The 22,811-nt window shown below is 40.3% G+C and overlaps 1 protein-coding gene across 1 annotated transcript in view; it reads left to right on the forward strand.

Moving 5' to 3' along the window:
* The first annotated feature begins 2,118 nt into the window (after positions 1 to 2,118).
* Positions 2,119 to 22,811, forward strand: part of LOC116715949 (trifunctional purine biosynthetic protein adenosine-3-like) — a 23,973-nt gene continuing 3,280 nt past the window's right edge. Inside the window, exon 1 of the mRNA XM_032556723.1 lies at positions 2,119 to 3,662. The gene's annotated coding sequence lies outside the window, so the exon portion shown is untranslated. The remainder of the gene's footprint in view (positions 3,663 to 22,811) is intronic.

Genomic DNA, 22,811 nt, shown 5'->3' on the forward strand with positions numbered 1-22,811 from the left:
TTACTATTTCTAAATAGCTGTTATTTACCTTCCGTTTTGAATTATTTTAATAAAGATTCTCCAGTTCTAATAACATAAAGTATGAATCCTGATTCTGCAGATTACTGTCTACAGAATTAAATCAATATAGTTATTAGAAACTGTTTCGTGAAAATATAAAGTTGATCAGTTTTATGGTGGTTGAGTGAGTTCTTACTGCCCTCTGGTGGTGAACTGTTGTAACTACAGACATTCTTCAAGTACATTTTTCAGCCGGATGTTTTGTTTATTTTTGTTTTAATTTTCACTTTTATTAAGTCAGCATATGTGAATTCCGTTAAATTATAGTCACAAAAACGTTATGTAAAGAGATTAACACAGCAGCTATCTTTTAAGATTTAAAACTCTTTATTACAAATATAAAATCAAATATGATATTTAAAATATTTCAAAATCATATTTGAGTCGGAAACGGTGGATATAACTGAGGAAGATTGTTAGTTTTTCTATATATAAAGTGGAGAAGTGGATATTAAATGTAAATAATGCAGCATTATCAAGGCTGTAGTTCCCACTATGGCCACCAGGGGGCGGAAATATCCCGTTCTGAATATAGAGGTGAGTTTGTAGAGCTGCAGCTGGTTTCTGACTTCTGTTAAGTTGATCACGTTTATATCTTTCTCATTATAAATATTATTATTAATAATGTTAATATTAACTCTTCTGCCTACTTTAACATGCAATCAGTGTTTTATCGGTCAGTATGAACTAGAAGCAGCTCCACGGAGTTGAAAACAGCCGCAGAGACTCTTAACGGAGCTAGCGATGCTAACAGACTCTGGCAGCAGCTTCAGAGGAGCTTTGGCTCCATCAGAGCTGAAACGAAGCTCTACAACTCTGGTTTAGACGCTGATTGTGCGGTTAGAAGTTAGGAGAATATTTATGATCGATTAAATTATCCTGGAAACATTCAGAAGATTGATGCAGAAGAAGCAAACTGAACTTCTCTCAGAGCAGGGCGGTTATTGCCCTCTAGTGGACTCAGATGGTAACTACAGCTTCTCTAATAAGCTAGAGAATTTACAAACCATATTCACTTCCGGTAGGTACTTTCACATTAAGAGCTACAGAAACGAGTTAATATTCTCGGTTAGCTTTCATATTAAATAATGTTTTAGTTTTTCTTTTTCCTCCCTGAAATGTTTATTCAAAAGCACCAAATTAAACTGCTGAGGTTTTCAACCACCACTATATAATTTTCCTATTCCTAGATAGTCATGTCAAACAGATAAAAGTATTTAAATAAAATTAACAGCAGCAACATATTATTTTATGTGTAATAAATTTATTCACAGATTAATTCAGTCATACAATTAACTAAGTAATATTAACTAGTTACATTTTTAAACTAACTTTTTATATTTAATTTTTCTCCATTAGATATTTTCATCCTGCTCAATGCTCTGATCTCAGCGGGTTGGATTTTATCACAAGCACATTTTCATTGTTTATATTTTTCAGGGTTTGATCCTCATATTTACCGACAGTTTATCTTTTTGAGAAGATTTTTCTGAAGTAAGTTTAATTTTCTTTTCCATTTATTAACCCTGTAGTGGCTCTTTAACAACATCAATTTAAGATGATTTTATTTGAACTGATAAAAGTGAAATGAGAACAAATTAAGTTAAACAAATGATCTGGTTGAGTCAACATGAATAGGAATACCTGTAGTTACGATAGTTCACCACCAGAGGGCAGTGAGCGCTCATAATCCACCATTAAAGATAAAAATAGTTTGTTCTGCTGGTTTTCTGCTGAATCCATGAAAAAAGTTGCTCAGCTTCAAATCACCAACAGCAAAACAGAAATAGTTAAAGTTTTCTATCTTTATTCTAGTTTTGTTTCACTCTGTAAACTCAAATTGAACTGTTAATATTTATTCAGATGAATTAAACTTTGATTCCAGACGCTGAAGAAAACACAAGTGTGACTTTGTGTGAAAAAAGAAATTGAAACCAACTTTGGTCTCCTTCAGAACAGCGTCCATTTTGAGCCGCAGGATGGAAATAACTTGTTGACTTGTTAACAGAGGTAAGTGTTGCTGCTCCGAGTCCCTCCGTGTCTCTCGGCTCTCTGGACCTTTCCTGACCAATGAGAGGCTTTCAAGACACAAAGTCTCCTGGTTCTGGAGAGACTGACGTTTTTCATGATCCAACACCAGATACTTCACACACAGTGATTACTGTAGGAAGAAATATTCCAAATTATGCAACAAATTTATTTTTAAAGTTGAAACAAACCTGCTCCATGTTTTTCTAAGAATATTTTGCTGTTTAAACCAGAATGCAGAACTGATATTTCAGGCCAAATAAATTTAATTTGAGTTGTTCTACATTAAACCCACAGTCAGTTTCTTAATCTGTGGTAAATACCATCTGGGGCCCGATTGTTATCCTGACCATATGGGTCCAATTTGAAGTGCTATTATTTATTATTTAGCATTTGGTGAAATATGCATTTTCATATCAGTCAGGTAATTATAAACCCTGTATTGTTAACTATTACATCATAAAAAGCAGTTTTCTCCTATTTCTCTCTTTAATGACACACTTCCACCCCTCCTAGATGAATTAGATGAATCAGTTCATTTCTACAGCAGGTAGAGATAAGAGAGAACCAGCAGGACACTGACCAGCCAATCAGATGTTCTCCTGACTGAGAAAGTGGGATAATATCTCATCTCTGCAGTAGGTTGGGTTTTTAAAGCTCTTCGTAACCTCTTAAAACATCCTGATGAAAAATGAATCAAACCTACTTTAGACAACTGAGAATCAACAACCAGACAGTCAAGACATAATGTTTGTTTTTTATTTTTTTAATTTAGGTGGGTATACTTTTTTTTAAAAGAAAAAAAGGAAAACTAGAAAGAAAATGTATTTATAATAAAGCCAGATGTTGAGTTTCTCTAATAAATGAAACCTGGACTCTGAAAACACTGATATAAAGGTCTAATAAAAACACAAGATATTTATTAAGTTTTATTGTTACAGGAGCAATGAAGAAATATTTTGGTAAACAAATATATGGTTTGATTTCAAAGGTTAAGTTTTAATGTGTTAAAACTTTCCTCTGAAAACTGCTGATAGTTTTTTATGTTTTCTAAATAAAAGTGTTTAGAAACACTAAAATGTTGTACATATGTGTAAGTATGTAGTTGTAAATAATTGTCTCAGAGCTGAATCTACTTCCTGTTTGGTTCTGATTGGTCCATTCAGAGAGAAACCAGCCGCTGAGCTGCAGTAGCATCAAGGTCCAGTTCTCCCGGTGCAGTAGTTCAATCAGCCACTAGAGGGCGCAGGACGTCTCCAGTTCCTCGTGGTTCTTCTTCCGCTGATTTTCTGCAGGTTTTCTGCTTTCTTGGGTTGATAAACAGGAAGTGTGAGGATGGCAGCTTCACCTTCATCGTCCTCCTCTTCCTCAGCTGCAGCATCAGTGATCCTAGAGGTCCAGTTCATCTCCTGCTGATGCTTCCGGTTCTTCTGGGTTTCTGCTGCTCAGCTTCAGATCTGCTTCACTAACAGCTTCAGCTTTTCTGTCTGGACCAACAGATGATTGATTTGCTGCTGGAAACGGTGATGGTGCAGCAGATCCTGCAGGGGGCGCTCTGGGGCCTCAGTGTTCAGGTCGGTTACAGTCTCATCTCCCAGACTCCTGAATCTTCTGGTTCCTTCCTGAAATGATTTCCTGCAATAAAATGTTGGCTGGAAATGAGCAGAAAACTGAGAAAAACCTGAAAAAGTTCAAATCTGACCTAAAGTTTTACAGCTCAACTCATACAAAGGAAAACATGACAATAAATGTGTTTGTTGTCACCTGAAAGGGGGAGGAGCCTAAGCTGCTTCTATGCTTAAAGTTACCTGGAAGGGGGCGGAGCCTCAGGTATGGATCAGGATCAGGACTAACCAGTTCAGACTCCATTTAGCAGCAGAGCAGAGTCTGGATCAGGTGAGTTTTCACTTCTTCTTGTTTTCCTCTCTCTGGGTTTTCTCTCTGTGGAGGAACCAGAACCAGAACTCGACCCGGTTCTCCTTCAGAACCAAGCTGCTGGCTTCATGGAGCTGTGGTTCTGGTCGGGTTTTGGTTTCCTGTTGATCAGAACCAACAAACTTTTTTAAAGCTGCAGTTTCCTGTTGCTGAGTTGAACTGGTTCCAGTATCTTTACTGGTTCTGCTGCTCTTCCTCCTGATGTCAGAAACCTCTGACCTCAGAGACTCACATCTGGTTTTAGAGGAAGAATTGAGCTGAATAATTAAAAACTGGTTTCCAGGATGAAATTGTAGATTCTGGCTCAGCTTTCTGAATAAATTCTAGTTTGTCTCCTGCAGAGCAACACGTCCTGCTCCGTATTTCTGTTCAGTTGTTTCATAACGAGCCTCTGATGACATCACAAGAGGCATCATTAGAGCATTCCTGCAGTACACTCTCCCAGTAACAGACTGGGACACCAGTGGGTCTCTGATTATGATTCATGTCTGCAACTTCCTCATCAGGACTGCAGTTCAGAACCAGTTGTTTAAGCCCCGCCCCTTTAGAGCAGCAGGTAAACATTTGTTCTGTTGCTGGAATCTGGATCGACCCGTTGGTCCTGGTTCTGAAGCTCTGAGCTCGGTCACCACTCCCTGTTCCTCCCAGACTGACTGAAAACACAAGATGGAGGTCAGTGATCAGGAACAGGACAGAGCAGAAATAAAAATAAAGTCAACAATAGTCTGATAATAAAGGAGAAGGCAGTGTTCTGATCCAGATGTTTGGATTAAAGATGGAAGCTCAGAGTCAGGAGTTTTGGTTTTGGTTCTTTCTCTCTGACCAGACGGTTCTTCTTCCTGCCTGCTGTGACCCGATGTTTGGATCAGAAACTGAGTGAACTCTTTCGTCCATCTGAAGGTGAAGTCAGAACGTTCCAGAAACAGCAGCTCAGATACAAACTGAAGGTTTTAATGGACCTGCTGAACTGCAGCTGGTTCTGGGTTAACTGGTCCAGTTTGTGTCCTCTGAGGTTCTGCTGTGAAGTCATGCTACTGTTGCCATGGTAACAGCTGCTGGTCTGCTCATCAGGTGATGCTGATGTTCATCCTGAAGTTTTTACTGGTTCTTCTTCATGATCTGGTCTCTGAGGTTCTGACTCTCAGCAGAACATCTTCCTCTAAACCAGATCTGGACCTGAACGGTTCCAGAACCGCTGCTCTCTAACAGGAGCCGCTCCAACATGGCAACAAACCGCTGAGTTCAGGACCAACACTTCACTGCTTCATAGGAAATGTTCACTCCTTCATTCACTACATCTGACCTCAGTCTGGATGTTTCTACAGACCTGGATCAGGATCCAGTTCAGACCTGGAAACAGCATCATGGAGGAGTGGACGACTCAAAGTTATCAAGTTTATTAGCATAAGACATTACAGCAACTGGGCAGTTTAAAGTTTTACATAATAAACAAAAAAGCAACATTACATTATAGTGGAAAAATAAAGAAAAGTTATAAAAAGTTGTAATACAGAAAAGAGTTACTTTATTTTCTAGTTATTATGTTTCAAAGGCAACTCTAAACAGGCTAATGGTTTTTAGTCTTGATTTCAGCTGTTCTGCTGTTTTCTGGAAGTTTGTTCCAGATTTGTGGTGCATAGAAGCTGAATGCTGCTTCTCTGTGTTTGGTTCTGGTTCTGGGGATGCAGAGCAGAACCAGAACCAGAAGACCTGAGAAGTCTGGAAGGTTGATACAACACCAGCAGATCTTTAAGCCGTTCAGTAATTTATAAACTAACAACAGTATTTTAAAGTCTATTCTCTCAATGGAAGGAGTTTAGAACTGGGTGATGTGATCTATCTTTCTGGTTTTAGTCAGAACGCCAGCAGCAGCGTTCTGATTTATGTGACTGTGAAGGTCAGAATCTCTTATCTTTAGTTTCCAGCTGTAATAACTGAAGCTGTGCATTGACTCTAGATCTTTCCTCTGTAGGTTCAAACATAACTTCAGTTTTGTTTGTGTTCAGCTGCAGAAGGTTTTGGTAAATCCAGATATTTAACTATTCTAAGGGTGTGTTCAGTGATTGGATGGTTCAGAGTCACCTGGTGACATCATAATGTAGAGCTATGTGTCATTTAGTCTTGGTAAATAATCTGATTATTTTGTTATAACCTGACCAAGCAGGAAATTATTAAGGATAGGAGGGGCCCCAGGATTGAACCTTGAAATAACCCCACAGGTGATTTCTGTCGTTCCAATGAGAAGTTACCTGTTGACACAGAGAAATCCCTGTTCTTTAGTCAGACTGGAACCAGGGAAGTACTTGGTGTTTTCTGCTGGTTCATGTTTTCTTGTTTTGTTTTTGGCAGAAGCTCTTTGTTGCTGATTGAAAGACCAAGAAGTTTGATGTCAAAATTCCAGATTTATTAAGACAAAACCCATCTGACCTTAAAAGGTGTTTAATTCTCAGAAATATGAGGTTGTGCTGGAATCAGGTTCCTCTGATCCTCTGAACACATGATGGGAACCAGCTTCCTGCTCCACAGAACAGTTACTGGACCTGGATCACTGGGACTGACTGGTTCTGGTTTCTCTCTCCAAAAGGCCAGAAGATGGAAGATCAGGACAGAGCAGAACCTCCAGGACCCATCAGTCCATCTGTGAGGAGTGACCGGTCCAAAGGTGATCCTCCAGGGTTCAGTAATGAACCTGAACCATCAGACAGAAAGTAAGAAACCATTTTCTAACTGATTCATGTGAATCTATAGATATAAAATAAATGATATTAACTGGTTGATCTTCAGTGTTTTAATAAACAGTAACTTAATTTTCTTACTTCTTAATTTAAAGTTGGACATGAAGGATGTTGGTCAGTAAATCAGTAGAGTTTGAATGAAGGTCTGAATGAATTAATATGGATTAAAATGTTGCATGGAAACAAAAACAACCAAGCTTGTGAAGAGCAACAATTCAGATTGTCTGTAAACCCACTGAAGCAGTGAAACCCAGCATCTTCCAGACTGGGAACACTGGCATCAGTCATGATACCAAATATAATTCAATGAAGTAAAAATCAGAAATCATCAATGTTCTGAGGTTCTGTTCTGACCCAGTTTCTGGTCCCTTGTTTTTTGTGGACCTTCATGAACATCTTCAGCTCCAGCCTGTTGCTAGTGAAATATTTCAGTGATGAAGAAATGTCTTCACAGGAGCAGCTTTGGTGAGGAGGAGCATCCATCCTGCTGTGCTTTGGGTCAGAATGTTCTGATGGATCCGGTCGGTACCAGCTGCCCCCAGTGTGGGAAACGACCCAGAACAGAATCTGGACGGCTGACAGCCAATCAGAGCAGCTGTGCTCCAGGTGAGACTGAACTCCTCCAATCAGAGCTTCCTTCTATCGTCTCTGTGGAACCAGATCCACGTCTTTAGTTGAGATTCGGAAATTTAAGGTTTAAAAGTCCTTTTGTGGTCAGTTGTTTCAACTGAATCTGTGTTTTTCCAGCTGGTGTAACTGGAACTTATGTCCAGGTAACTGGGCTTAATAAAGTCCTCATTTAATTTGAGCCTGTTCAAAAAATGGCCACAAGATACATGTACAAATTTAACTTTTTATTTGTTCGTTTTTAAAATTATAAGTGAAGACTCTTACTCTGAAGGGTCATGTTGCAGCATAACATGTCATCAGCTGTAAATAAAACAAACACTTCATAGAATCAATTTGATGATTCTTACAGATAATTTTATTTGTGTTTCAGCACATTATGAGGTTAAGGAGAATGAAATAGCAGAGAGGATGGCTAAGGAGAGCAGCAATCGGGTTTTGGTTGATGTTAATGTCACGTTTAGCATAAAAGAAATAAAGTGTATAATAAAACAATAAAAGAGAGGCGGCAAAAGTTATAGGTCAGCAAATTGCCCAGCTGCCAATATGGTTAATCTGACCTTGCTGAAAATGATTTTTGTTCTACTTTTATTGGTTATTACACCAGGCCTTTAAGGTTCTGCTGGAAAATTGGAGTTTCTAATTTGGGAAATGACTAAAGGACAATTCTACGTAATTTCTTGCTACTTTGAGCATCTTTAATGTGATCTACTTCAAAAACTAAAATATGTAGACTTCAATCATGGTGTAGATTATTCAGGCCAGATTATCTATAACCAAGTTTGTAGTTTTTTTTCTTTCCCTAAACGAAGCTGCATTAAAGCTTTGATTTGTGAAACTTCAATACAGGTTTGATTTCAACCCTTTTAATGTATCTGGACCACGGTCACCATGTCTCTCTATGAAAAGGGAGAACATGGTGGATTTCACTAGGCAGAAAGTGATTTAAACTCTGTCACAGAGTTTAAATCACTTTCTGCCCATTAGAAAGTGACTTTGAGTAACCTCAGAGGTCACTGAAGTCTCTGAAAAGCTCCCTGGTTCAAGGTGTGGTTGAGGTTCAGCCTGGCAGATGATGGTAAATGTAGAATATAGTAAGGAGTTATGTTACAGAGAAGCTTCTTCGGGAAGTGAATAGTTTGTGAGATCCAAATGGTTTTGGAGACAATCAGGCAGATGAATGTGAGGACAGCAGAGCTGCAGCAGACAACAGAGGAGTGGAGGAGAATCTGGGGCCCAACAAGGCATCCTTAGACCATGGAGGCACAGAAATCACAAGAGGTGAACTGGAGAAAGATTACTAGAAACAATAACTACATGCTATAGTGAAGAGTTAAATACTCAGAGAGATAACTAGTAACTTGTCCCCTGTCTGCCAGATCCTGGTTTTTACCTGGATTTATGGCCAAATTTTCACTAATCACAATCTATAGTTTAAAGTTTTCTGCTATTAGTGTAGAATAATGTAGCCCATATTTTAAGAGTGCAAGTATTTCAGCTTTTAAACTCAAGCAGATTGAAAATGCTCAACCAGTAGGTGGCCCTAATGGGTAAAGGCCCTTTACCCATTTCCTGAATGGGAAGCTCAATCTGAAGCCAACTTCAGCTCTGTAAAATCCAAACTGTTTCCTGAGTTTGATTCCATGAATGAGAAGTTAGATGGTGAACCACAACTCAGACCTCAATAAAACCTAAACTAACAGGAGCTGTTCCCTCTGCTGGATGTTGTTTCCATCAGAACTAGTTTGATTTGGCCATAATTTTGTGATAAAACAGCAGTGGCCTCAGAGGCCATCAAAGAGGACAATTTGATACATGGGTCTATGCAGTTGTTTATTAAATTAATGTCTATTTTTGCAACTCTCATTCCAAGTATTTTGTGTAGTTTTGACTGCAAATATCTCAGTAAACTTGAAATAAGATGAAAATATACAGATATTGTCTCAGGAAGATATAGAAGCTTGTTTAAAGTCCATATTTCTTTAATATTTTTCAATTTCCATATAGATTTTCTATATTTTAAACTTGTTTAGAGAAAGTTATTTTTTGTTGCTTTTTAATGGTGTTAATATTTTTCAAACACTGAGAGCTGGAATAGATTTGAAAGATAAAACTTTACATCCCAATGAATCAACAGCAGCAACTTTAACTTTAATAGAAAAAATACTTAAGTTGAGAAAATAGTTTTATTTTAATACACAACTGTAAATAAAACAAATATGAGGGATTTATAGCTGAAAAAACTAAAAGAAAACAATCAAATGGTTTAATGTTTTTTATGTTGCTGAACTTTGTGTTTATTTTGATTTGTTCTTTACCAAATAATAAACCAGCAGTCTAAATGTTTTCTCTGGTCTGTGGTTATTAATACATCCCAGCCTATCACTCCAAATCAGATTGGCCCAACAATTTCCAGTCTGTAATTGTTCTTTTAAAAATCCAATCCAGTCTCTGACTGAGAAAAGTCATTTTAAATGTGAACATTAACGATGTAATGAGTCATTTCTTTGGCAGATTAGAGATTTTTATCCAGATTTCTTTCATAAAGGCTGGAAAATGCAGGGAGGAAACATTTTTCTGTTTCTATAAGGACAATGATAAGAAGAGTTGATGTTACTGAAAACTCCTGCATTCAATGAGCCTGATGGTTTTGTTCCAACTTTATCACTGAATCATGTTTTTTACTACAGTTGTCTTCTGTGTTTCATTTTTACTTTTAAAACTGAATTGTAAATGTGTGGCAGTGAGCATGTGGATGAAACTGTTTAAAGCTGATAGGAGTTGACAAAAATATATTTTGGTGAATTGAAGCAGTTTGAGTCAAATTTACACGTTGCTGATCCAGAGATGGTGGATTTGGCTCCATCCTGTGGCCAGATATGATCACTGCACTATGGTGATTCTCCTTTGGTCTATATGGAGTTTTATATGGGCAACAATTAAAGTTTTATTTGGTGTTATTCAAAGAAAGAAGTTAACCTGGTGAATGATCAGCTATGATCTACCATGACAGCAGCATCTAAAGCTGATCTGTTTGTGTGGAGCAATAATGAACTTTTCAGATTTAATCTAAATAAATTGAGAACTTAATGTAACTTTTACAGTCCATCAGTTCTTGCTGCAGCGACTCTCTCTGGTGTTTTAACCTAAAAAGCAGAACTAAAACATTGTAAACTAGTTTCTCTGCTTGTTGAAATCAGCAGGAAGTGAATCACATCACTCCGTCCCTCATCAGTCTGGGGTTCAGCAGAAACTGATGTTTCTCTTGTCTGTGGATCAGAACCGGCTTTAAGCCGTCCACAGATTTCCTCTCTTCCTCCTCACTGAGTTTGATCTTTTTCCAGGTTTTCCTCTTGTTGCTCCTTTCAGCAGGAAGAAACTCTTTGTCTCTCAAAGCTCTGCTGGAAAAATGCATCCAGATCCAGACTGACTCTTACCTGAAAGGTTGCTGTGTTTAGCAATCAGTATCTGCAAAATCGGAATCGATCAGCCAGAAAACTGCAGTCGGTTCAACCCTAAAAATAACAAAACTTTTAAATGGAGCAATAATAATAAAATAAATAATTTCACAAACATTTTAGATCAGTTGTAACAAACTAGTTTCTAACTAAAAGAGTTGCATTAATGTGTCTCTTTATTTTGAAGTTCAATCAGATCAATAGACTAAATATGTTTCAGGCCTCGCTGAGTGTTTGGGGGCTTCATCCCCCTATTGAAGCAGCTGTTTACCCATGATTCCTTGCAGTGGGTCCAGCTGGTACCTCAGCTGGATGCTGTGGTCCCTGAAAGCTGCTTTGTGTCTCTTGAGCTGAGAGGAAATCCTGCTGAGCTGCACACAGAGGCTGACATGTTGCTGAGATCCCAGCTGGACCCGGTTCTGTCTGGAGGAGAGCTGTGGACCCGACCTGAGCTGCTGCTCCCTCAGAACCTTCTGCTCACTGACTCCCTCCATACAGAGCTACAATAGAGTCATGATGCGTTCAAGTCCACTGGGAGCTAAATAAGTTCACTAGTTCATAGGAAATGTTCACTCATTCATTCAAATGATTCACTCTGATCCTCTGAACACATGATGGGAACCAGCTTTCTGCTTCACAGGACAGTTACTGGAACCGGATCACTGGACTGACTGGTTCTGGTTTCTCTCTCCAAAAGGCCAGAAGATGGAAGATCAGGACAGAGCAGAACCTCCAGGACCCATCAGTCCATCTATGAGGAGTGACCGGTCCAAAGATTTTCCTCCAGACTTCAGTAATGAACCTGAACCATCAGACAGAAAGTAAGAAACCATTTTCTAACTGATTCATGTGAATCTATAGATATAAAATAAATGATATTAACTGGTTGATCTTCAGTGTTTCAATAAACAGTAACTTAATTTTCTGAGATATTAATTTAAAGTTAGTCATGAAGGATGTTGGTCAGTAAATCAGAGTTTGAATGAAAGTCTGAATGAATCAATGATGAAAATGTTGCATGAAAACAAAAACAACCAACAATGTGAGGAGCAACGACTCAGATTGTCTCTAAACCCAGTGAAGCACTGGAGCTTCCAGACTGGGAACACTGGTATCAGTCATGATACCAGATATGATACAATGAAGAAGTTCAAACCAGAGATCATCAATGATCTCAGGTTCTGTTCTGACCCAGTTCTGGTCTCTAGTTTGTGGTGGACCTTCATGAACATGTTCAGCTCCAGCCTGTTGCTAGTGGAATATTTCACTGATGAAGAAATGTCTTTACAGGAGCTGTGAGTGTGAAGAAAGACCCAGAACAGGAGCTGAACGGCCGACAGCCAATCAGAGCAGCTGTTCTCCAGGTGAGACTGAACTCCTCCAATCAGAGCTTCCTGTCGTCTCTGTTGGATCAGATCCACGTCTTTAGTTGAGATTTGGAAATTTAAGGTTTAAAAGTCTTTTAGTGATCAATTATTTCAGCTGGTGTAACTGGAACTTATGTGCTGGTAACTCTGGTTAACATGGTCCTCATTTAATTGGAGCCTGTTCAGAAAAATAAACAATTAATTTTATTCTGAAGGGTCGCTTTGCACCATAACCCATGCCACCAGCTCTAGTGAAACACTTTATAGCAGGGGTGTCCAAACTTTTTGCAAAGAGGGCCAGATTTGATCAAGTGAAGATGCCCGGGGGCCAATAGTTTGTTCGGACATTTTTTTATTTTTTTATTTTTTACCCCTCCAGGGGGGGTTTTGTGGGCTCTAGTGTCCCTTATGTGATAGTGGGCTGACAGGAAACAGGGAAGGAGAGGGGGGAAGACATGCGGCAAATGTCATCGGGTCCGGGAGTCGAACCCGCGACGGCCGCGTCGAGGACTCAAGGCCTCCAAATACGGGTCGCCCTACGCCACCACGGCACGCCCTGGACATTTTTTAACTACAAAAGTTTCACACACTGTTATAAAACAATTTTCATTGTCACAATTATCTTTATTTTTCAAATGACAAAAAAAAACTAATATAAGCCACTCAGGCAAACGAGAACAACTCTAAAAACCCAAATTCTGCCTTTCTTTCATATCTGGAGAGTCAGATAACATTGAACAAACTGTATGAAATACCTTAAATTTACATGAGTTTAAAAATATCTTTGCCTCAAGAACATTTTAAACAGGTGTTATAAGTAATGCAAAGTTGTCTGTTATTATTAAATCTTAAAACAAGTGAATTTTGCTCGTCATTTACTATATCTACAGGTTCATAACCAAATCTTACTCAAGAGTTTAATAAAAATAAGTGCCATAAATCCAGGTGCATAAATGTTCTTTTTGCTCTTCACTGCTGATAGTGACAGACGTTGCCGTTCAAAACTCTCAGTTTCATGTCCTCAACTCAGTGCCACACTGTTACTGCCAGGCAAACATTTTTCTCAAATTCTTGCTTCTTCTCAGGGCAAAATGTTCTCCACCATTTTCATAACACAGTCTTTGATAAATGTATCTTCAGTAAAAGGTTTGCCATGTTTAGCTATTAACATGGCCACTTCATAGCTTGCTTTGGTGGTATTTTCTTTTGACTCACAGGTCCGCGTTAAGAATCGCTGTTGTGATGCCAGTGCAGCTTGGAGCTGCTTCAGTTTTTCAGCACGGTCACTTCCTGTTAGCTTGTTGTATGTGTTAGCATGTTTAGTCTGGTAGTGTCTCTATACGTTGAAATCCTTAAACAAGGCAACAATCTCACAAATTAGACAAGCACAATTGCCCTGATTTTCAGTGAAGAAGTATTGTAATTCCCATCTCTCTTGAAAGCGGCGGCCCTCACTGTAAACTTGTTTTCTTTGCAGTGGCCATGGCAGAAATGAGTGGAGAGGGGTTCGCTGCACGGAGGCAGACTGATAGTATTAAAGTGGTGCTGCCACCATTTGGTGAAAGGAGGAATTACAGTTTCAAGTTTTATGATTTATTTATTCTGTTTCACAGTGCAGGCGGGCCATAAATAATACATTATAAAACCGAAGCTGCGGGCCGTATGAAATCTGACCGCGGGCCGTGATTGGCCCCCGGGCCGGACTTTGGACATGCCTGCCTTATAGGATCAATATGATGAGACATCACAGGGTTCAGAGGAATGAAATGCAGACAGGATGGATAAAGAGATCATTAATCAGATAATGGTTGTGTAATAATTGATTATTTGTGGGCAGATCCAGGTTTTAATTTTGACATTTAATCTTTTAACCAATTAATATATTATTCAAGTGTTTTATGTGTTTTCAGAAAATGACTAAAGGGCAATTCCACATAATTTCTCACTATCTTGAGCATCTTTAAGCTGATCTACTTCAAAAACTAAAATACTTAAAGACTTCAAACCTGTTGTAGGTTCTTAGTTTCATCTTAATTACAGAATATTTAAAACCAGCTGTGAGGTTTTTAGAAACATATTCGATTTGTGAACTTCAATACAGGAGGACATATGGCTAATTTATTACCTCAGATGCAAAGACTTGCTGTGTCTTTTATTCCAACATTTGGTAACAGAGAAACTAAAACTTAGAGACTGAGATGAAGACTTGGTGATGATGATGAAGAAAGGAAAAAAAGTGATGAAAATGTTTGTTAATCAGTCAATATTTTCATCACAATATTCACCAATAATATTGAGAGTTAACAGCTCCTTGATGACCTTCTATCAGATCGCGTCTTTAAACATTCAGAGATAGAAGGTAAACTTGAGAAGAACCAAACCAGAGCAGACAAGGACTGCAACAAAATAGATGCTGTGATGAAGAAGAACAGAGAGCCTGCAGATTGATGGTCAAACATCTTCAGCACATGGATGAATTGAAGGTTTCAATTAATTTCCGTTTTTGGGATTGCTTTTTCTTATATTGTGCCTCCATATCTGGCTTGTCTTTATTTATTATCGTAGCTGCTTCAGGTTTGCTTTTGTTACATTGTGCAGCCATGTTTCCTGGCCTATTCGCTCGTCGGTTTACGGGTCAAGAGTGGCGATTTCAGCTCGACCTGACCGAGTCCTGTGAGCGTGAGATGCTGGGTGTCTGGGGTCACTCTGGAGGCTATATGTGCAGCAGCCTCTTGGTCATCCCCAAATACCTTTGCTGGGTTTTACAGGGTTAACTGGGCCACCTTTCACCTGGGATCCTATCCCAGCGCTCATCATCATCCCAGTGAGGTGGGCATGTTTTCGGGGTTGTTTATTTTCTGTGTGTGATTTCTCAGGACTCTGTCGGTAATCGTCATCCAGTGCTTTAATCAGCCTCTGGCGGTCAGTAGGGATGAAATAGAACAAAAGTTTAGACTGTAACTACGGTTCTATGAATCCCGGATGACCGCCAGAGCGCTCGGTCCCTCAGAATCATCGTGTTTTACGAGAAGATTAAGGGACTGAGCTGTCATTGTCACGTGACTATATAGACTTACTGTTGTCACCGGGGGTCACATGTGACCATGTTGGTATAAGATTCTGGACCTGTGCAAGAGAGATCATTCAGTGCTTTAAGCACCGCCTCTGGCGGTCATCTGGGATTCATCGAACCGTAGTTACTGTCGTGACTTTCGTTCTTCTTACCATGCAGACTTTTTATAAAATTTGGGCTTTTTATTTATTGATTTACTTTTTTCTCATCCATTAAAGCTGATGCACAAATTGTCTCTGAGAATATCAAAAATTATTGTTTTCCTTATGTTCAGCTGAAGTGTCTCCTCTCCTGTCTTTGTCTCTTTCTTCAGATTTTGATATTCGGTGTCAGAGTGACCATAAAGCGTCTCTGAAGAAGAAGTTCCAGAGTCTCTCTGAAGGCGTCGCTGAACCTGGAAATCAAACCGTTCTGAACCAGATCTACACAGAGCTCCACATCACAGAGGGGTTAACTAGAGAGGTCAACCAGGAACATGAGGTCAGACACATTGAAACAGCATCCAGGAAACAAGAAACAATCAGAAGAGAAGACATCTTTAAAGTCTCACCTGGAAGAGATCAACCAATCAGAACAGTGATGACCATGGGAGTGGCTGGCATTGGGAAAACACTGTTAACACAGAAGTTCACTCTGGACTGGGCTGAAGACAAAACCAACCAGAACATTGATTTCATATTTCCATTCACTTTCAGAGAGCTGAATATGTTGAAAGAAGAAAAGTTCAGCTTATTAGGACTGATTCATAAATTATTTTCTAAAACCAAAGAAATCAGCAGCTTTGAAACGTTCCAGGTTCTGTTCATCTTTGATGGTCTGGATGAAAGTCGATTTACTCTGGATTTCAAGAACAATCCGATCCTGACTGATGTTACAGAGTCCAGCTCAGTGGATGTTCTGGTGACAAACCTCATCAGGAGGAAACTGCTTCCCTCTGCTCTCCTCTGGATAACTACACGACCTGCAGCAGCCAATCAGATCCCTGCTGAGTGTGTTGGCATGGCAACAGAGGTCAGAGGGTTCACTGACCCCCAGAAGGAGGAGTACTTCAGGAAGAGATTCAGAGATGATGAAGAGAAGGCCAGCAGGATCATCTCCCACATCCAGAAATCAAAAAGTCTCCACATCATGTGTCACATCCCAGTTTTCTGCTGGATCACTGCTAAAGTTCTGGAGGATGTGATGAAGACCAGAGAGGGAGAAAAACTGCCAAAGACTCTGACTGAGATGTACATAGCATTCCTGGAGGTTAACTTCGCAATCAAGAAGGAAAAGTATGATGGAGGAAAAAAGACAAGATCAATCTGGAGTCCAGAGAACAAGAAGCTGATTGAGTCTCTAGGAAAACTGGCTTTTGAGCAGCTGCTGGAGGGAAACCTGATCTTCTATGACGAAGAGCTCAAAAAGTGCGGCATCAACATTAAAGATGCTGCGTTGTTCTCAGGAGTGTTCACTGAAATGTTTAAAAGAGAGAGAGGGACGTGCGACATCTCCGTCTACTCCTTTGTTCATCTGAGCATCCAGGAGTTTCTGGCTGCAGTCTACATGCTCCACTGTTTCACCAGCAGGAAGTCAGAGGTGATCAAGACGTTTCTGGGAGAAAAATACAGAGAAACATCTCTAGATGAGTTCATGAAGAAAGTCATGGAGAAATCCCTCAGCAGTAAAAAATGGCCACCTGGACCTGTTTGTCCGCTTCCTTCATGGTCTCACTGTGGAGTCCAACCAGAGACTCTTAGAAGATCTGCTGGGTCAGACAGAGAACAGTCCAGAAACCATCCAGAGAATCATCACCAACCTGAAGGAGATGAACACTGATAGAATCTCTACTGACAGAAGCATCAACATCTTCTACTGTCTGGTGGAGATGAACGACGTCTCATTTTATCAGGAGATCCAACGGCTGCTGGATTCAGGGAAGCAGCTCTCAGAGACTGACTGTTCAGCTCTGGCCTTCATGCTGCAGATGTCAGAGGTTCTGGATGAGTTGGACCTGGAGAAGTACAACACATCAGAATCAGGACGACTGAGACTGGTTCCAGCTGTGAGGAACTGCAGAAAGGCTCGGTGAGTCCAGATGTTTTCATTGTGTGAATGCTGATTCAGCTCTATTGTCCTCCTGTTTCTTCTTCTTCTTCAAGTTGCTTCTGGATGTTTTTGGTCTTTAACTTCTTCCTTCATCCTCTGGACTATTTCAGCCATTCAACCATCTAAACATTCAGCTCATCCAGGACAGCTGCAGCTTCTGGTTTTAGACATTTTGATCATTTTAAAAATATTTATCTTTTTATCAGTTTTCGTGTTTAAATGAATAGAAAACCCTGAACTCTAGAAAAAAATCTATTTTGTCTGAAAGATCCAATCAGCCAGAGAGACTTTTACACTTTAAACTCCTCTTCACTCATTGAGCCGCTACTCCTTTTAGGATCTTTGTCTTTTTATTATAAAATCACTGTTTAGGTTTGATGGACACTTTAAAATAACCCCAATAATTGCTGCTGTTGTCATGGAAACCAGTTAGAAACTTAGTGAACCAACTTTTCCTCCTCCCACTAGTTTCCCCTGAGTTTGTAAATGAGAGCAAAATGTGGTGATTGTTGTCTGGCTCCAGAAAAAGTCCTAGTTTCTGTCAGATCCTCCCAAAGCTCTGAGAACTCTGCTTCCAGAGCTGGAACCATTTTCCTCATCAACTCTTCATCTGCAGCTTTTGTTGAAGCTGTTAGCCATGAAGACCTGGAGAGACATGAGCTTCAACTCTTTAGACATCCCAGCCTCTTCTAGTTACTGGAGAACTTTCACTGCTTCACCATGAAAATGCTGCTGGACCCAAACGCTCTGTTTTGGTCTTCAGCTCTTTAAGAGTTTAGCAACAATTTCTTCTAACATCCAAACCTTTGTTCCTCTGAGCCACACGGTCTAGTCCAAGTCCGAGCTGTGAGCAGTTCCTCCTCCTCTCCATCATCTCCAGTAGTTTCCTTCATCAGCTCAGTCAGCCTCTTCATCAGCTGCTTCAGCTCCTTTGAGGCTCTGATGCTGCAGCTCCATCAGATGCTGCAGAGAAAACTGAACTTTCCTTCACAGATGATAGAAGATCTTCAACATCTGACTGCAGCTGAAGGTCTGAGGACATGAAGCCTGGACCAGAACCAGAACCAGAACCTGGACTTTAACCAGGACCTGCACAGATTCTCTGTGGGGTCAAACTCAGTAAATTGAAGATCAGATGTTGATCAGATGATGACATCACTGTTATCATATTTTAGTCTGTTTATGATCCAGATTGATTTCATTAGAACTGAATTTATTTCTTCTCTAATCACAGACTTGGTGGCTGTTTGATCCAAAAGGCTGAATGTGAAGTTTTGGCCTCGGCTCTGAAGTCCAACCCAGATCTGACTGAACTGGAAATAAATCAGATCTTCATAGATGAAGGTGGAGACTCTGATCTGAAGCCTCTGGTTGAGATCCTGGAGAGTTCAGTCAGTAAAGTGAAGAATCTGAGGTTTGTTTTCTTTATTTATACAATAAAATCATTCATTTATACTTTAAACATTAGTTTAATTAATGCTTTTATTCTAATATATTTTATTTCATAACAACCTGTTTAAATGTCAGAATAAAATCTCTAAAACTTTTTACCTTATATATTATTTTTTTTCTTATTTCAGACTTTGAGATTATTGAACTTTGTTTTTCAGTTTTTTACTTTAAAATGTTTTTTACTGATGAACAAAATGAGTAAAATAATTCAAATGATGTAAATTAATGATGGAGATGTTTCAGTTTGGTTTGGTAAAGATTCAGATTGTTTTATTTCTCATTTCTGATTCTCATCTTTACATCCAGAATGAAATGTTGTTCCTCCAGAGGTCGAGCCACAAACACTGACAAGTTCAAATCATCATTAATGACCAAATCTAAGAAATGACTGATTGTAGAAAAGCAATCTAGATGAAATGAATGAAAGTGAGGTTTGCAGCAGCAGCAGGTTCCTCAGCTTTGTCCTGAAGCTGTGGTTCTGTTGGGCCGGGTCAGAGAGGAACCGTCCTCTTCAGTCTGACAGCTGTCAGTCGGTTGGAGCCTCGTCTCTGTGATGATGCTTCATCAGGTCACGTCTCCCTTAGGAAATAATGGCCTCCATTGGCTTTCAGTAGCTTTAATAAGAACCCAAGGCCATTAATGAAAAACTGAGTGGTTCTGATCCAGTTACCAAGTCGGGTCTCCAGCTGATGATCAGGAACCAGCAGAAATAGCTCAACTCATCCAGGCTGATAGAAAACTTTGAGTTTATTTATTGATCAAATGTTCTGGTTCTGCTGGTTTGGACTCTTTTAAACCAGTTTGACTGGATCAGATGTTAGAATCAGTTCATCATGTTTCTTTTACATTCAGGGAAATTAATTTTCTACATTTTTATTATTTATTTGTTCATGTGTTTCAGTTTTAACCTGCATCCTGTTGGCTTCAGCCTCACATCTTTTATTCTTTATTCAGATTTGTGGAACTGCAGGTTTCAGAGACCAGCTGGACTTCTCTGTTCTCAGCTCTGAAGTCCAAACTCCGACCCATCTGACAGAACTGGACCTGAGCTGGACCAACTGGAAGATTCGGAGCTGAAGGAGCTCTGTGGTTTTCTACAGACTGAAGGCTGCAGACTGGAGACATTGAGGTATTTTAATTCTATAATTATTGATATTTCTGTGAATAATTATATATAATTGATCATAAATCAAATTAATTTCTTCTGTTCTAATACATATTTTCTGGATGTTGTTCCTGGACTTGGATCCAGAGTTTAATTTAGTCCCTCTGTGTAACTGAGTTGGACCTGCTGATCTGAGGTCAGAACAGGACAGCATTCGGACCCCCAGTGTGGTAGAAATCCCCCTCATGTGAAGCAGGTCAAAGGTCATTCAACCCAGTCTAGAAAAGTGAATTCCTGGAATCTGACAGGAACAAATCAATAATCAATGATTGATGCTTCAACACTTTGATCAGAACCTGGAATGATTTTACTGACTAAAATCCTCCAACACAACATGACCCAGTACCAGGTTCTGGTTCTGGTTCTGGTTCTGAAGTCAGCAGGTCTTTATTGAAGCAGCAGCTTGTTGGCATTAATATTGATGAGAATCTTTAACTGGTTCTGTTGGACTGGTTAACCTGCATCCTGTTGGCTTCAGCTCACATCTTTTATTCTTTATTCAGATTGAATGACTGCAGTTTGTCAAAGATCAGCTGTGATTATTTGGCCTCAACTCTGAAGTCCAACCCGACCCGTCTGACAGAACTGGACCTGGAAGGAAACAACCTGAAGGATTCAAATGTTCAGCAGCTGAATAATCTTGTAAAGACTTTAGAGTAAGTAAATGTTTGTAGTGAGTCCAGCTGCTGTCAGCATATTGAACTAAACCCAGTTAGCATCAAAGCAAAGATCCAGTGTTCCCAGTAAAGCTGCCAGCTTCTCAGTGGGAGGAGAATGGTTCAGGCTTCCTGATTGCGACACAGAGACAGCAATCAGCCAATCAGAGGAGCAGCAGCTCTGCTGTGTTCCTGCGTTTGTGTTGGCTGTGTGAAGATGAGTGTTGTTGCTTGTGTCCATGTCTCCAGGAAGTCCAGCTGGACTCCAGCGTCCAGCGTCCAACATGTCTAGAGACAGTGGTCCTCATCCATCAAACTGTGGCAGCAGCAGATCTGATCTCAGATCTGTTTGTTCTCTCAGTCAACAGGAAACAACCTGATCAGGTTCATTCTTGGTCACAGCTCTGAGATCAGTCTGACTGCAGCCCTGGAAACCATCTAGTGGATGTGCTGCGTCACTGATGCTGCTGGAGAGAGGCTGGAAACACTACTGATCTGCTCTCTCCTTCCTTCTTCTCTCTGCAGGTTCTGATCTCTGTGAAGTAGAGAATGGTCTCAGTGTCCTGCTGATCCTCAGAGGTTGAAGCTGCAGCAGTTTGAGTCTAAAGAGACTCTGACTGGATCATGATGATGACCTCTGACCTCCAAGGTTTTCCTCCCGTTTATTACATTTTATTTTTTCTGTAGAAATTTTAAAGAAATTACTACAATTCTTGCTATAGAAAAGAAGTCACAGCTTCAACCTAATATTTTAATGTAGATCTGAATTCAAAGTCAAAATAAGTCGAACCAAGATGGCCGCCCTGACATCACTCTGAATGTTCTAAACACAAGGAGTGAATTAGTTAAAAAATAATGTAGATGTTCCATGAATTAATCTGTAGTGTGAATCTTTTTTCTTGTTGCCGTTAGCGACCGGTCATGTTTACCTTCGTCCAGGTGCGACTCACGCTGAGCTGATCCGAGGCGCTCAGGAGGCCGGCGGCGGGAAGGCCGTCGGCCGCTTCTTCCACCTTTATCCACGGCGGCGCGTCAGGTTGGTTACCTGGCTCGCACGCTGGATCAGGAAGGGCGCCGTTCCCGTGGCGACCATGAACATGCAGGTGGCCGTGCCCGACGGCGAGGAGGTGCCCGACGCTTGGCACCATCAGCTCATATTTGGAGTGGCGCCCAGAGCCGTTTTTATGACCAACCCTTTGGATGTAGGTGTGTAAGCCAGAAGATTTATGGTTTATTTTACCATATTGTACCAAAGCAGTCAACCTGTTGGTTTAGTTATTGGTTATTTTACTCTTAATTGCACTTACTGAACAAATGAAAGTTGTTTTTACATGTTGGTGTGTCTTTAAGTGAGCTGTACTGGCGCAGAGTTGTCACATAAAATAGGATTTCAATACGTTTATCTCTGATTTTTGTTTCTAAATGGTTCAAGTCAAATCAGAATTGTTTTTCTGTATCAGAATTGAAAGAAGGGGATGAGCGCATCTCTGTTTTGTCATCTACTTTTATCTGAACATAAAGAAGTTTGGTTCTGTTCTCTCTTTCAGTCGGTGAGGTCGAAGTTCATCAGCGACTCTGCAGCCAGTCGGTGCTGCTGGTTCGTCGGGAAGACGTTCTGCAGAGATTAACGCCCGACGGTCCGCCGTCCGACCTCTCCCAGATTCAGTCGGACCCGCGCTGGTGGCAGCTGGACGTCGAGGGTGAGGCGGCGACCTTCCTCACCCACCTGACGCCGACCTCTGAACCTGGTTTGATTCTGGTTTTCTTTTCTCCAGGTCAAGTGAGGCGGATGATGTTAGAGGAAGAGCTGGAGGACGGGCCCAGGACGGCTCACGTCAGCATCCCCGCGGCGTACAGTTCAGGGGTCACGCTGTTTGCGCTGACGGGTTCAGACGTGGCTCAGCAGCTCCTCAAGGCTCCTGAACTTCCTCTGCTGTGACGACGGAAAAACCGACTGGAGAAACGCTGGAAAGGAAAGCAGCTCTCTGATTATTCTCCTCCAGTCAGCTGGAACGCTGATTATCTCAGTTCATTTATTTATTTCAGAAGCAATAAAAGCTTCAACTCCATCTTAGTTATGAGACTGAAATATGGAGTTGGAGTTAGTGAGCTTCGGTTCATTTTCTGCTCCGTTTCTTCCACTAAAGATGTAGAAATGTCGCATCTT

The sequence above is a fragment of the Xiphophorus hellerii genome, chromosome 24 (assembly GCF_003331165.1).
Source record: "Xiphophorus hellerii strain 12219 chromosome 24, Xiphophorus_hellerii-4.1, whole genome shotgun sequence".
Taxonomy (NCBI): domain Eukaryota; kingdom Metazoa; phylum Chordata; class Actinopteri; order Cyprinodontiformes; family Poeciliidae; genus Xiphophorus; species Xiphophorus hellerii.